Below are 13,207 nucleotides of genomic sequence, written 5' to 3' on the forward strand. Positions count from 1 at the left end.
GTGGACACGAATTCAAATGGTGCACACAACTTCATTGATAACTCTTTTACCTGTGGTACTCTAGCCCTGTCTTGCAAGTACCAGATCCATTGTATGATTCTACCTAGGGGCACTATTTTCTTTCCTTGTTCTTGAGTTACATGTACATAAGTATTTCCTTCTTGCACTGCGCAGAAACCTAAAGTCTGCATTATTTCATTTGCCAAATCACAAGCGCGCAGCTGCATATAATTTTTCACAGTGACCATATACAAAAGTGTTAGGATTTCACTCAAATGTGGGCTATTCTTTTTCCAAAAATCAAACAAGCTAATGAAACTCGGGGTGTCTTGCTCTAAAATCCTTTGTGCATTTTGCAACGGTAACTCGTAAATCACATTCTGGTCTCTCTTGTCCGTGTTATCAGTTAAGGAATGCATTTTGTCTGCCAAAAACCCTGGCTCACACGAAAACTCAGTGCAGCTCGGAGCTGTCTTAACCCCCTCATTACTGGTATGGGACAAGAAAGATTCTTCAAAAACAGCCTTTTTATAACTTTCAGTCGGGCTAATTTGCTCACGTAAATTCCTATTTTCATGTTCCAACTTCCTACATTTCTCCTGCATTTCTCTGTAAGCAGATAAAGGTATCCAGACCTTTCTGTCATCATTACTTCCAAAAGACACTTTTTCTACATATGTACAACAGAAATTATTTCTCAAAGCATTATCAGGCATTTTAGCTACACATGCATTTTCTTCTGTAATTCCCCAAACAGAAAACAATTCACAGTTTTTCTTAGCACCATCAGGCAGTTTATCAACACATGCATTCTCAGACATGGTCTGCCGTGCTACTGTGATTCTCCAAACAAAAAACAACTCACAGTTTTTCTTAGCACCATCAGGCAGTTTATCAACACATGCATTCCCAGACATGGTCTGCCGTGCTACTGTGATTCTCCAAAAAAAAACAATTTCTGTAATTCTCCAAACAACAAAAAAAACAATTACACTTTTAAAGTGTGCACTTAGAAATCTACTAACTCGTCAAACCCCTTCTTAATCACCTCTTAATGACCGACCCCACTCCTGGTACCAATTGTAGTGCTTTCCTCTTAGCTAGTTTCTAAGCACTAACATAACACACCAGAAATACACTTTTGAGTTCAAAGAAGACTTTTATTGTTGTTAATTCTTCCCCAACCACAATTTTTATGTATGACGAATTAGTAGCTTTCAAGTCAGCGTTAATCAAACAAAATATATCAGTTTGCAATATACACAGCAGGTTATATTTATAAGATATTGAATGCAAAGCAAAACAAATACTTCACCGTGTGGGAATTATTTACAGCTTCATCTTTCTAAGGTCTGCAAGCTGATGACCCCTGTCAGCCGCGAGAAAGAGATTCATCTACCCACACGGGATTGCTGGCAGCTGGCGCCTAGCTCCAGCACGAGGTCCGGCAGATTCGAATCTGACTCTCTGCAGCCTGTTACATTCGTTACAAAGGTGTGCCCCCTCCTCTCAGACCTGGGAAACTGAGCAAGCCTTTTGGAGACTGGCCAGGTCTCCAAGACTACTCCTGTTCCCAAGCTCAAGCGAAGAGAAAAACACCCATGTACTCTCTCTTATCAGGTCTAGTCTACTGTGAGAAAAACATCTTGGTTCTCTGGTGCAAAAACACAGCTTGGAAAAATACAGCTTGGATTCTCAACTGCAATGTCTAACTCCACGTTAAAGGCAATAGGCAGCTAACCTAGATATCAAATGCAATGTCATGTTAAAGGCAATAGGCAGCTAACCTAAATATCAAATGCAATGTCTAGTGTCATGTCAAAGCCAAATAGGCATCTAAGCTGAATACAAAATGCAATGTCTTATATCATGTCAAAGCCCATAGGCAGCTGAGCTGAATACAAAATGTAATGTATAATATCATGTCAAAGCCAATAGGCAGCCAAGCTGAATACAAAATGCAATATACAATATCATGTCAAAGCCAATAGGCAGAATATCTAATAGCATGTCAAAGTCAATAGGCAGCTAAATTGAATACATCATGTCAAAGCCAATAGGAATGCAATGTCAAAGCCAATAGGCGGCTAGACTGGATACAGCATGTCAAAGCCAATAGGCAGAATACAGAATGTAATGACTAATGCAATGTCAAAGCCCATAGGCGGCTCAACTGAATACAGAAAGTAATGGCTAATGCCATGTCAAAGCCAATAGGCAGAATACAGAATGTAATGCAATGTCAAAGCCCATAGGCGGCTAAACTGAACAAAACATACCATGTGCTACTGCAACTAATATGCGCAGTGGTGAAACACAAAGTCATTGGTCAAAACAAAACTTATCAAATGGCAGTACACCGCCCCAACTTGCAAGTCCCCCAACCACTGACCAGAATATGAGCTGAGAGACAGTTAGCACCCTTCTCCACATCCCCACCCAGTAAACCCACATACTTGGAGCCATCAGCTGGTACCCCTTCAAGGTCTAAGCAACAATAACTCAGTTTCATCCTCACCAATTGTCTCCCCTAGATCAGCAACTATTAAACCTTCAGAAATTTGGCATGCGGCCTGGAACTGCATCTCATCCTAAAGACTAACAGCATCCAATGACCATCACTGGTTTCACAAAAAATAATGAAAACCAAGACAAAAACAATCCTCACAAGAATCAGAAGCATCATGAACACTATATTGCTGAGACTAACACACACCCACATAAATTGGTGAAGAACACAAAATGCCTAGGTCTTTCACAGCAACCACTCAAAACTCATTATAGAAAATTGCTGGCATGGTGAAGGGCCACAATAACCATATTCCCCCTCCACCTTAGAAAACACCTGGTACAGCTAACTCATGTCCACTTAACGCTTTCAAAGATTACACTGATAAACGCAAGATTTCCATTCCTCTATTTTAAGAGGTCCAGTCCATAGGTACAGTGAATGGATGCTTAATAGGACTAAAGCTAATCTTCAACTCTGGGAAAGCACATGCATTTAGAGCTTGAATCCATTGTCTTATTGCTTTCCACAATACATATATTGGCACATACAGAGATGTATGATAGGGCTGCACCCCGTCACATTTCTTGGTTTATATCTATGTAGCACATCTGGGAGATTCTTTGGTGATTCTTGATCCTTCATGTCGGACAGAAACAAGTGTTGTCACTGCCATTCATAGCAAACAATATACTACTAAGGACATACCAACCCGTAGATGCTGTTAGATTATTCATCAAAACCAAGGTGATGAATACCAATACTTCAAAGTAATAGTAATAACTTTTAGCTTAAAGGAGAACCATGTCTGGTCCATAGTTAAATGGTGCATAAGGACATCAGTCCAGCACAAACTCATTAGAGTTTATCTTAAAATCATTCTGCTGGGACGAAGGGGCTTTAAACAGAATAACTGGAAGCTCAGTGCCAACTACTGGAGGAAGAACCAGGTGAGGAAGTACATTTAGCTAAATAATGATGGGGAAATGGATGAGCTCATGTTAGATATGGTGAAATCTGCTGTCTAGAGAAGTACATTTCTCTGGTAGCTGACATAAGAATTAAGCAGAATATACAACATGACTTTGAAAAGACTTGACAATTCTAAAAGGTAAACACAAAAAAATGGTTCTATACAGAATCAGAAAAAGTAGCAGCAATTACGTTTAGGGGCAGTTAAATATTCACATTAACAATGCTATGGCCCACACACTCCTAAAATGCAAACTGTTTTTTCTTTTTAACAAAATGACTAGTCCAGTACATTGGTACCATATAGGCTTTCAGCAAGTGGAGTCCAAACTGCAATTAATTAGCACAATTAAAGGTAGGGGTCAACTGGATACTCCCACTTCACACATTACACCAACTGCTATGACCATTTGTTCACTGTGTATTTGAGAAAATGCACAAATAAAAGTATTAAACAAATTAGCACAATTAATAACAGGAATGAAGTATAATTTAGTACTGAAAAACAGAGACTGGAACAGTTTAGGAGATTCCACCAGCAGCTTTATATATCTGCTCACTCTGTTGGAGTGAAACAATTGGGTTTCCTTGACAGGTTCAGTTTGCCAAGTACTTCTGAGATAGTTGGTGAGGTGAAAAGTTTGAGACCCTTGAAAATCAGAATGCAGTGTGGAAGGTGATTAAAACTCTGAATATGAAATGTGTGGGGGCAGTGATTACTGCAAAGATCAGTTCTAAGGTACAGTGGAATCAAAGTAATGAAAACTTTTTGCCAGTCTCTGTCATATAACAACATGCATAGTTTGTCTCACAATAGGAGCGGCAATGGTTACTATGTTCCAAAAACCAGAAAAAGGACCCTGTGTTATGTTTGTTGTATTGGCTTATAGCTTTCTCCAGTATTGGATCTTTCATAGATTCATATGCTTGAATCTTCCCCGTCGTCGAAGTGGGAGTCCCACTGTATCACCAGAACAGCAGTGCAATATACACTAATATAGTACACTGTAATGGATAGCCACTGCAATAGCCTATGCATATCCTTTTGTAAAAAATAACTTAACCTAGGTCACAACCAATCAGACGACAGCACCCTGTAGAACCTTTGCAAGAGAGACTGAGTTGCTCACATTTTCTACCGCACGTCATGTGAAACGGAGTCTCCCTGAGCTCTGCACAGTATTTCTTCACATTTCTGATATCTTCATCCATTTCTCACCATATCAACTCGTCTAAGAAAGGACTCTTCACGTCATGTGGCTCTTGTGGTGAGAAGAGACTTCACCAGGAGGATCCCTAGAGGGATTTTATATATAGCTTCTACCCACAGCATAAGGTCAAAGACTGCAAAATTTGTAGGACCTTTTCAACCAAAACCCTAAAAGACAGAGCGTAGGTTGTTGATTTGGTTACAGAGACTCAAAACTAAATCTGATGTCATCTCTGAAGATGAAGACACTGCTAGCTCTGAACACCTCTTCTGAAAAGCACAAAAAGAGGGAGAGTTCACAAGAGTCTCAAGAGGGTCATAAAAAGGCTGCTAAGAAAACGCACCAGGACCCTCCCAAATCTCCTCACAAAAAAGAAAACCTTTATCTAGTTCTTCATCTGTTATCAAAATCTCCATCAAAGAAGAAACTTGCACTATCGACGGTAGCAAAAACCTCCACTCCCTAGATGGAGATTCCTCAGACACCAGCGAAAGCCTCCTTGGCGAAGCCTTTATTGTGGAAATATCCACCGTTGGTGACGCCTCCACTGTCGACGACACCTCCACCGTCGACGGCATCTCCACCGTCGACGGCATCTCCACCCTTCGAAGACTACATCGTCGACATTCACTACATCGACGACGACAAAACCATCAGCGATGACAACACAGACAACCTCATCACATCATATCATATAATTCCATCGTCAACAGCATGCTTCTTGTCGACGCCTCCATCATTTAGAATGAAATGACTCTCAAGCTTGGAAGTTATCCCTCTTTTTCAGGCACCATCATCCAGATATTTTTACCAAGATCTTTTGCAGGTATCACCATTACCGCCTGACAATTTTCTGGAAGAATCTGATGATGGTTTATTTAGCCCAGCACACAGTCCATCACAGCTGAATAACAAATATCAAGAGGATGATGATGACGAATATGACCAATATTACATCCAGGAATTCCGCCCACAATGTGTGGCTGACAAGACCCAGCAATATATAGAACCCATTCAGGTATCCATGGTTCAGCTTCGTGTGGCATTAGTAGAATACTTGCACGCCATGTTAATAGAGTACTGTACACGTTTTCCAACACCTGTGGGATCACAACCACCTCCTCCTCAAAGAACGCCATCGCCTATACCTGCTTCAACACCAAAGGTTGTTCCACCCTCACACATTGCCATTCCTTCAATGCAAGATCTGCCTTCAACTGATGATGATGCGGAGGAGGGTGAAATTCAAGACACCAGACCTTCTAGCAATGAATGGGATGAATCACACACCTTCTCCTCCACCTGCCCAACCAGCAGACTCACTACCAGAGGACATGGGTGGTTTTCACGCCCTGATGGAAAGTGACGCAACTAGGTTTCACCTTCCTATAACGGTCAAGCAGTCTGACTGTTTTCTTTACCATTTTAAGGGCCAGTCAAGAAGAACTGTGAGAGGGATTCCAAGAATCTACTATGTATGGGAAGAAGGCGCAAAGGTCATGTAGGCACCAACTACAGTACCGCATCCCTCCCCAAAATAGATAAAAAATTCAAGGCCATAAACAATGCACCTGCATGTTTGGTGGGAGATACAAAGTCAGACTCAGTGATCACCCAGGCTGCACAGAAGAGATCAAAGAATCCTTCTGCGCCTATCACTCCCACTCCTGACAAGGAGAGTAGAAGACTCAATAACATAGGCAAGAGATTTATGACCATCTCCGGAACTACAGTGCAGGCAGCCAATGCCTTAGCAATACTGGGGAGGTATGATCGCCAGATGTAGTAAGATATCACACCATATCTAGACTTTCTGCCAGATGATAAAAAACAGGAGGCACGCAAAATCTTACTAGAAGGAGAAAGAGCAGCTTCCGAAATAATTGATTAATCAATGGACTTTACTTCCCTTGCTGTTTGTCAGCTGGCTGGAGCAGCCGTCCTTAGATGCCAAGTTGGCTTAAGGCGACCACATTCCGGCCAGAGGTACAAAGTAAGATTCTGAACATGCATTTCGACGGCCATATGCTTTTTGGCAAGCATATAGATGACTCCTTACAGGCCATTGAGGCGGATACCGATACGGCTAGGTCCTTGGTAACACTTCAGTACAGGAAAACACCTTTTCATCGAGCACTAGATCAAGAAACCTACGCCTTCTGTGGGAGCAATCAATAGTACCAACCACAAAACTATCAATCATTTTGTTCCACCTACCAGCAGCACCGATATCCTGCACCACGGCAAGCTGCATTTTCCAGACAGCAGCCCAAACGTAAGCATCCAGCACAATCTAAAGACACATCAAGGAATAAGTGACAGTTCAGTGGAGCCCCCTACAGTTTCTCCTATCCTGCCACCCAAGGAAGCACACACATCTTGTTACTACAACCAATGGAAACAAATTACCACAGACAAGTGGGTTCTAGATATAATAAGATATGGCCATACTTTGGAGTTTGTCCAACTTCCACCTCCTCATCTGCCATAAACATCACCTCTACCCTAAATCCACTTACTCAAAAAGGAAGCAGCCATCATGCTACAAAAGGGTGCATTAGAGAATGTTCCTCGTTCTCAGAGAGGAAAGGAGTTTTATTCTTGTTTCTTTCTAATAAAGAAATGTCGGGAGAATGGCACCGCATTCTACACCTCAGGAAGCTGAACAAAAATCTACAGAAAAAGGCCTCCCGTATGGTAACTCTCCAAGAGAAATTGCAACTTCTCGACCATGCAGATGTTATAGCCACTCGATTTGCAAGAACTCTACTTTCACCTCACTATCCACCCAAATATCTCTGCTTTACTGTGGCAGGAGCTCGCTTTCAATTCAAAGTCCTACCCTTTGGTCTCCGTTTAGCTTCCCAAGTGTTTACCAAATGTCTTGCCACGGTAGCAGCACATCTGTGGCTCAAAGGACTACAACCTTTTCAGTATCTTGAGGATTGGCTTGTAAAAGCGCTGTCTCTTCAGAAGGTGTCAGAAGCCACATCAATGTGCCTCCAACTGTTTTCTCTAGGACTTACAGTCCATTTCCAAAAATCGGTATTCTCACCCTCTCACAGGATAACTTTTCTCAGGGCAACTCTGGACACCATACAAAACAAGCCATTCTTGTCCGCAGAGAGACAAAGAAGCATAATATCCCAGGCTCACGATCTGTCCAGAAAAGAGTTCATTTCTGTGTGTATCCTCAAGTCATTTCTCGGCATGATGTCCTCAGCCATCCTCATGCTGCGTCATGCACGTCTCAGAATGAGATCCTTCCAAGAACAGTTGGACAAGCAGTGGCTCCAAGTAACTGGATCATTCAACGCTCTAATTCGAACTACTCAGACTATGAAAAAGGCACTTCTATGGTGCCAATCCGCCAGCAACCTTTCAGCACGGCTAACATTTCTCTCTCCACTTCCAGATTTCATTATTATAGGAAAGTCACTCTTTTTGGCATGGTTTTTGCCTGTTTTGAGTGTGCTTAGACTGTTTTTACTGAGATCCATCTAACCAGGACCCCAGTGATTGTGCTCTCTCCTCTAAACGTGGTTGCTTTGGTACCCTTTACACCCCACAGTTGGCATACTGGTGCACCCCTGTAGGTGTCTAGAATGTGGTGCCTAGGTACCCAGGGCATGCGTACACCAGGGGTCCCTGATGACCTGCAGCATGCATTATGGCACCCATGGGAGCCCATTCAAACTGTGTCTGCAGGCCTCCCATTTGCAGCCTGCGTAAAAAGGTGCATGCACCCTTTCACTAATGTTCACTACACCAGGTCACTGTAAGTCACCCCTGTGGTAGGCCTTTCAGCCCAAAGGGCAGGGTGCAGGTTCTTGTGTGTGAGGGCACCCCGCATAAGCAGAGGAGCCCCTATGGGCTCCAGTTCCAATGCACTGGACTTCGTAAGGGCGGGGAGGCCATTTTACCGGTGTACTGGCCACAGGTCACACTACCTGTGGTCCAGCTACATAATGGTAACTCCAAACCTAGGCATGTTTGGAATCAAACATGTTGGAATCATACCCCAATACTAGTGCCAGAGAACCCCCCCCCCCCCAGTATTGCTCCTACCAGTCTTCCAGGGTTTTGCGAGCATCCCCAGAGACATGTTTCTGCCCTCCTGCTGCTTGACCAGCTCAAGCAGGGGAAGAAAGAACAAAGGATTTCCTGCGGGAGAGGGGATGCAACACCCTCTCCCTTGGAAATAAGTGATACAAGCCAGGGGAGAGGTAGCCTACCCACGCCACCGGCTTGCTTTGAAGGGCACATTTGGTGCTCTCCTTGCATAATATGATTTGTATTAGTCCAGCGACCCCTGATCCCTGCTCTGGCACTAAAGCACAGAAAGGAAAGAGGAGTGACCACTCCCCTGTCCATCACTATCCCAGGGGTGGTGCTCAGAGCTCTCCCTGGTGGCCACTTGATTCTGCCATCATCGAAATAAGATGTGCAGAGGCCCCTGAGAGGATCTGGTTGGTCAAGACAGGTAACTGACGTCAGTGACTCCCTCTGATAGGTGGTCAACCTGCAGGGTGACCAAGCCCCATGTTAGGGCTATTTAGGGACTTCCTTGTGGGTGGGTCCCCTGATTCCGCGTGCAAGACACCACCAGGACTCCTTCTGCTCCCGGCCACCGGAACCTCTGCTGAACTTTACTGGAACCAAACAAGTCTGCAAATCCCGAGACTACCTCGCCCTGCAACATTGTTTCTCAGCTCCTTCCAGCAATTGCAACATTTCCACGGCCGTGCATCCTCTGGGGTCGGCAAGACTTCAGCTACACCAAAGAAGCAAGAAGGAGTCTCCCTTGGAGTGAAGGAATCACCTCCCCTGCATCTGCAAGTACCTAATGCAATGACATCTGGCTGCTGGGATCTGCTCACCACTGGAACTGCATGGATCCCTCAATACAGGTGGTGGTTCTGAGTTGTCCTCTTTGTCCTCTCAGCCCTCTGCCCAACTTGGGAGACGGTGAGCCCTTGCCTTTCCTGGCAGGACAGAATCCCTGTGCACTGCGACTCTTGCAGCAATCAAGGCTTATTGACTCCAGCTATGAGTGATCTTCAGGCTCCAAGGAGCCCCGGCCCCAGCACTGCATCCTTGCAAGGACAGTCTCCCCTCTGCTGCTCCAGCAATGTGGGACTCCTCTCCAGGTGCGCTGACTGGGCCTCAGTGCAACTTACTGTGCCTACTGCCAGTAAGTTGCCTGTGGGGATTACAACTACTTCTGCTGGCTCTCCTGACTGCTGAGGGTCAGCCTGGACTCCCCTCTAAGGGTTGGGTCCCCTGGACTTTACTGGTCCTCTTCAGCTATGCAAATCCTCTTCTGTCCAGATTTCCATTTGCTAAGGTTTGTTGGTGGTCCTCCTACCATTGACCTGACTGCGACCCGGTGAATGGGCTGGGACAGCTTCTACACGACTTCAGGGACTCTTCTGCAGCTCCTGGACTCTACAGCTGGCCTTCATCTTTTATCATCGATCTGGATCTTCATCCACAGAAGGGTGGGTAGTGGGTCCTGCCCCACCTGGACACTCCTGTATGGACTGGACTCTGTCCCCTTCTTTTGCAGTTCCTCTTCTTCCGGAATCCACCATTGGGTTCCACTAGACTGGTCCTGTTCTTGCAAAGTTCCTTTTCCGAGTCCCCTTGTTAGTCTATGAGAAGACCAAGTAACTTACCTCTGCTCTCCTGGTCGCAGGGGGGTCATCTAGGTACTCACCTTTGGAGATGAGTTCTCCCAGCTCCCTCATAACTATACTACATCTTTGGGTGGGGGACCTCACTTCGCATTCCACTATTTTAGTATATGGTTTGGCCCCCTGGAGGAAGCTGGCTCTGTATATACTATTTCTAAGTGAGAGATAGTGTGTGCACAGAGTCCAGGGGTTCCCCAAGAGGCTTGACATAGGCAAAAATAGATAATACTAATGCTCTATTCGTGTAGTGTGGTTGAGCAGTTATGCTTATCAGAGGGTAGTGTTAAGCATTTGTTGTACCCACACAAGCAATAAAGGAAAACAAACACTCAGTGACTTAACTCCAGACCAATAGGTTTTTATATAGAAAAATATTCTTTTGTTGATTTATTTCTAGAATTACAAGATTCGTTTAGCAGGTAAGTACACCAAATGAAAGGTACTTTGCATAGTAATACTTAGGACTTTGATTAGAATCAATATTGTACACAGTTTTCTTTAAAATGGCAAAAAGCTATTTTGAAAGTGGACACTGCAATTTTCAGTAGTTCTTGGGGGAGGTAAGTAAAGTACAGTTTCTGAGGTAAGTACCACACTTACGGGTTCAGTCTCACGGGCATAGGTAGCCCACCGTTGGGGGTTCAAGGCAACCCCAAACACCCAGCACCAGCAACACAGGCCCGGTCAGGTTCAGAGGTCAAACAGGTGCCAAAATAACGTGGGCGCCTATGGAGACGTGGGGTACTCTGATTCCCGTCTGCTTACAGGTAAGTACCCGTGTTGTTGGAGGGCAGACGAGAGGGGTTTGGAGGGGTACTTGAGGGGCCCCAAGTAGGCACAAAAACAACACCCTCAGCGGCACGGGGTGGCCGAGTGCAGTGTGCCAACAGGGTGTCGGGTTCTCAATAGAACTCTATGGAGGGCCCCGGGGGTCTCTTAGGCGCTGCAGGCAGGGTACAAGGTGGCCTCTCGGGCAAGCCACCAACTGGGCAACGGTGAGGGCCGCCTGCTGGTCGTTGCTGCACCGGTGGGTCGGTTTCTCACGGGCTTGGGGGCTGCAGGTGCAGTGCTTCTCCAGGTGTCCGATATCTTCGTCCTGAGCAGTCGCGGTCAGGGGGGTCCTCGGGATTCCCTCTGCAGGTGTCGTCGTGGGGGTGCAGAGAGGTCAGCCCAGGGTGGACAACGTTGTCAGAGGTGCCTTGGGCTCCTATCTGGATAGTTGTTTTCTCTGGACATGGGTTGGGGGCGTCAGGTGCAGAGTAATTGAACTCACGCTTCTGAGGTGAGGTGAGAGTCCCTTTAAAGTTGGTTTCTTGGTCTTTTCTTTGGGCAGGTCCGCTGTCTACTGAGTTTCTTGGCCCTTGATGATGCAGGCAGTCCCTTGGATGCTTTTCAGGGGTCGTTGTTCCTGCAGAACGCGTTGCTTTCTTTCTTGCAACATTTTGAAGCAGGAGACAGGTCGATAGGGCAGGGCCGAGTCAGTGTCTCCTTCTCTTCTCTGCAGGGTTTTCAGCTCAGCAGTCCTTCTTTCTTGAGGTTGTCAGGAAATCTGAAGAGCTGGGTTCAGGGTTGCCCCTAAATACTAAGTTTAGAGTGTGTTAGGGTCAGAGGGCAGTAGCCAATGGCTACTGTCCCTGAGGGTGGCTACACCCTCCTTGTGCCCACTACCTCTAGGGAGGGGGTACATCTCTATCCCTATTGGTCCTAATCCTCCAAAGCAAGATGGAGGATTTCTCAAGGAGGGGGATCACTTCAGTTTCTGATCACCTTAGGGGTGGACCTGGCTGAGGGGATGACTCCTCCTTGTTTTTCTCATTATCCCTCCAGACATGCCGCCAAAAGTGGGGGCTGGTCCAGGGGGCGGGCATCTCCACTAGCTGGAGTGCCCTGGGGCACTGTCACACCAGGCTTGAGCCTTTGAGGCTCACCGCCAGGTGTTACAGTTCTTGCAGGGGGAGGTGTGAAGCACCTCCACCCAGCACAGGCTTTGTTTCTGACCACAGAGTGCACAAAGGCACTCACCCCATGTGGTCAGATACTCGTCTGAAATGGCAGGCTGGCACAGACCGGTCAGCCTTGCACTGCATCTCTAAGATGCCCTCTGTGTGCATTTTCAATAAATCCCACACTGTCATCAGTGTGGGTTTATTGTGCTGAGAAGTTTGATACCAAACTTCCCAGTATTCAGTGTAGCCATTATGGTGCTGTGGAGTTCGTAATGACAGACTCCCTGACCATATACTCAGTATGGCTACCCTGCACTTACAATGTCTAAGAATTGACTTAGACACTGTAGAGGTGCAGCGCTCATGCAGATATGCCCTCACCTGTGTTATAGTGCACCCTGCCTTAGGCCTGTAAGGCCTGCTAGAGGGGTGACTTACCTGGATCCCCTACCGGATCCGTACCAACACCGATCGTACCATCTCGACCTTCTCCATTCCTGTCCCAAATTTCATGCTTGAGAGCCTTGTTATCTAAGCATCCTCGTCATCTGGCGCATTCCCTTCCGCACCTTGGGAAGAAGATGTTTTCTTCCTCCAGTCTGGCGTTGCGGTCAGTGAACACTGCATGACTTTTGGGCCATTGTACTCACTCCCTGTGGGATACGATCGCGCACGTCTTGCCACAAATACAGGAGGAGGCCTGGACTATCACTTCCCAAGCAGTTGCTAATGCGAGAGACACTGCGAAGTTCACTATTCAATGTGTACTGTACACAACTGACTCTTCTGGGTAGATCGGTTGCGTTGACGGTGGCCTTGAGGCGCCACACCTGGTTGAGAACATCTGGTTTCTCAGGGGATGTCCAATAGACC

The sequence above is a fragment of the Pleurodeles waltl genome, chromosome 12 (assembly GCF_031143425.1).
Source record: "Pleurodeles waltl isolate 20211129_DDA chromosome 12, aPleWal1.hap1.20221129, whole genome shotgun sequence".
Taxonomy (NCBI): Eukaryota; Metazoa; Chordata; class Amphibia; order Caudata; family Salamandridae; genus Pleurodeles; species Pleurodeles waltl.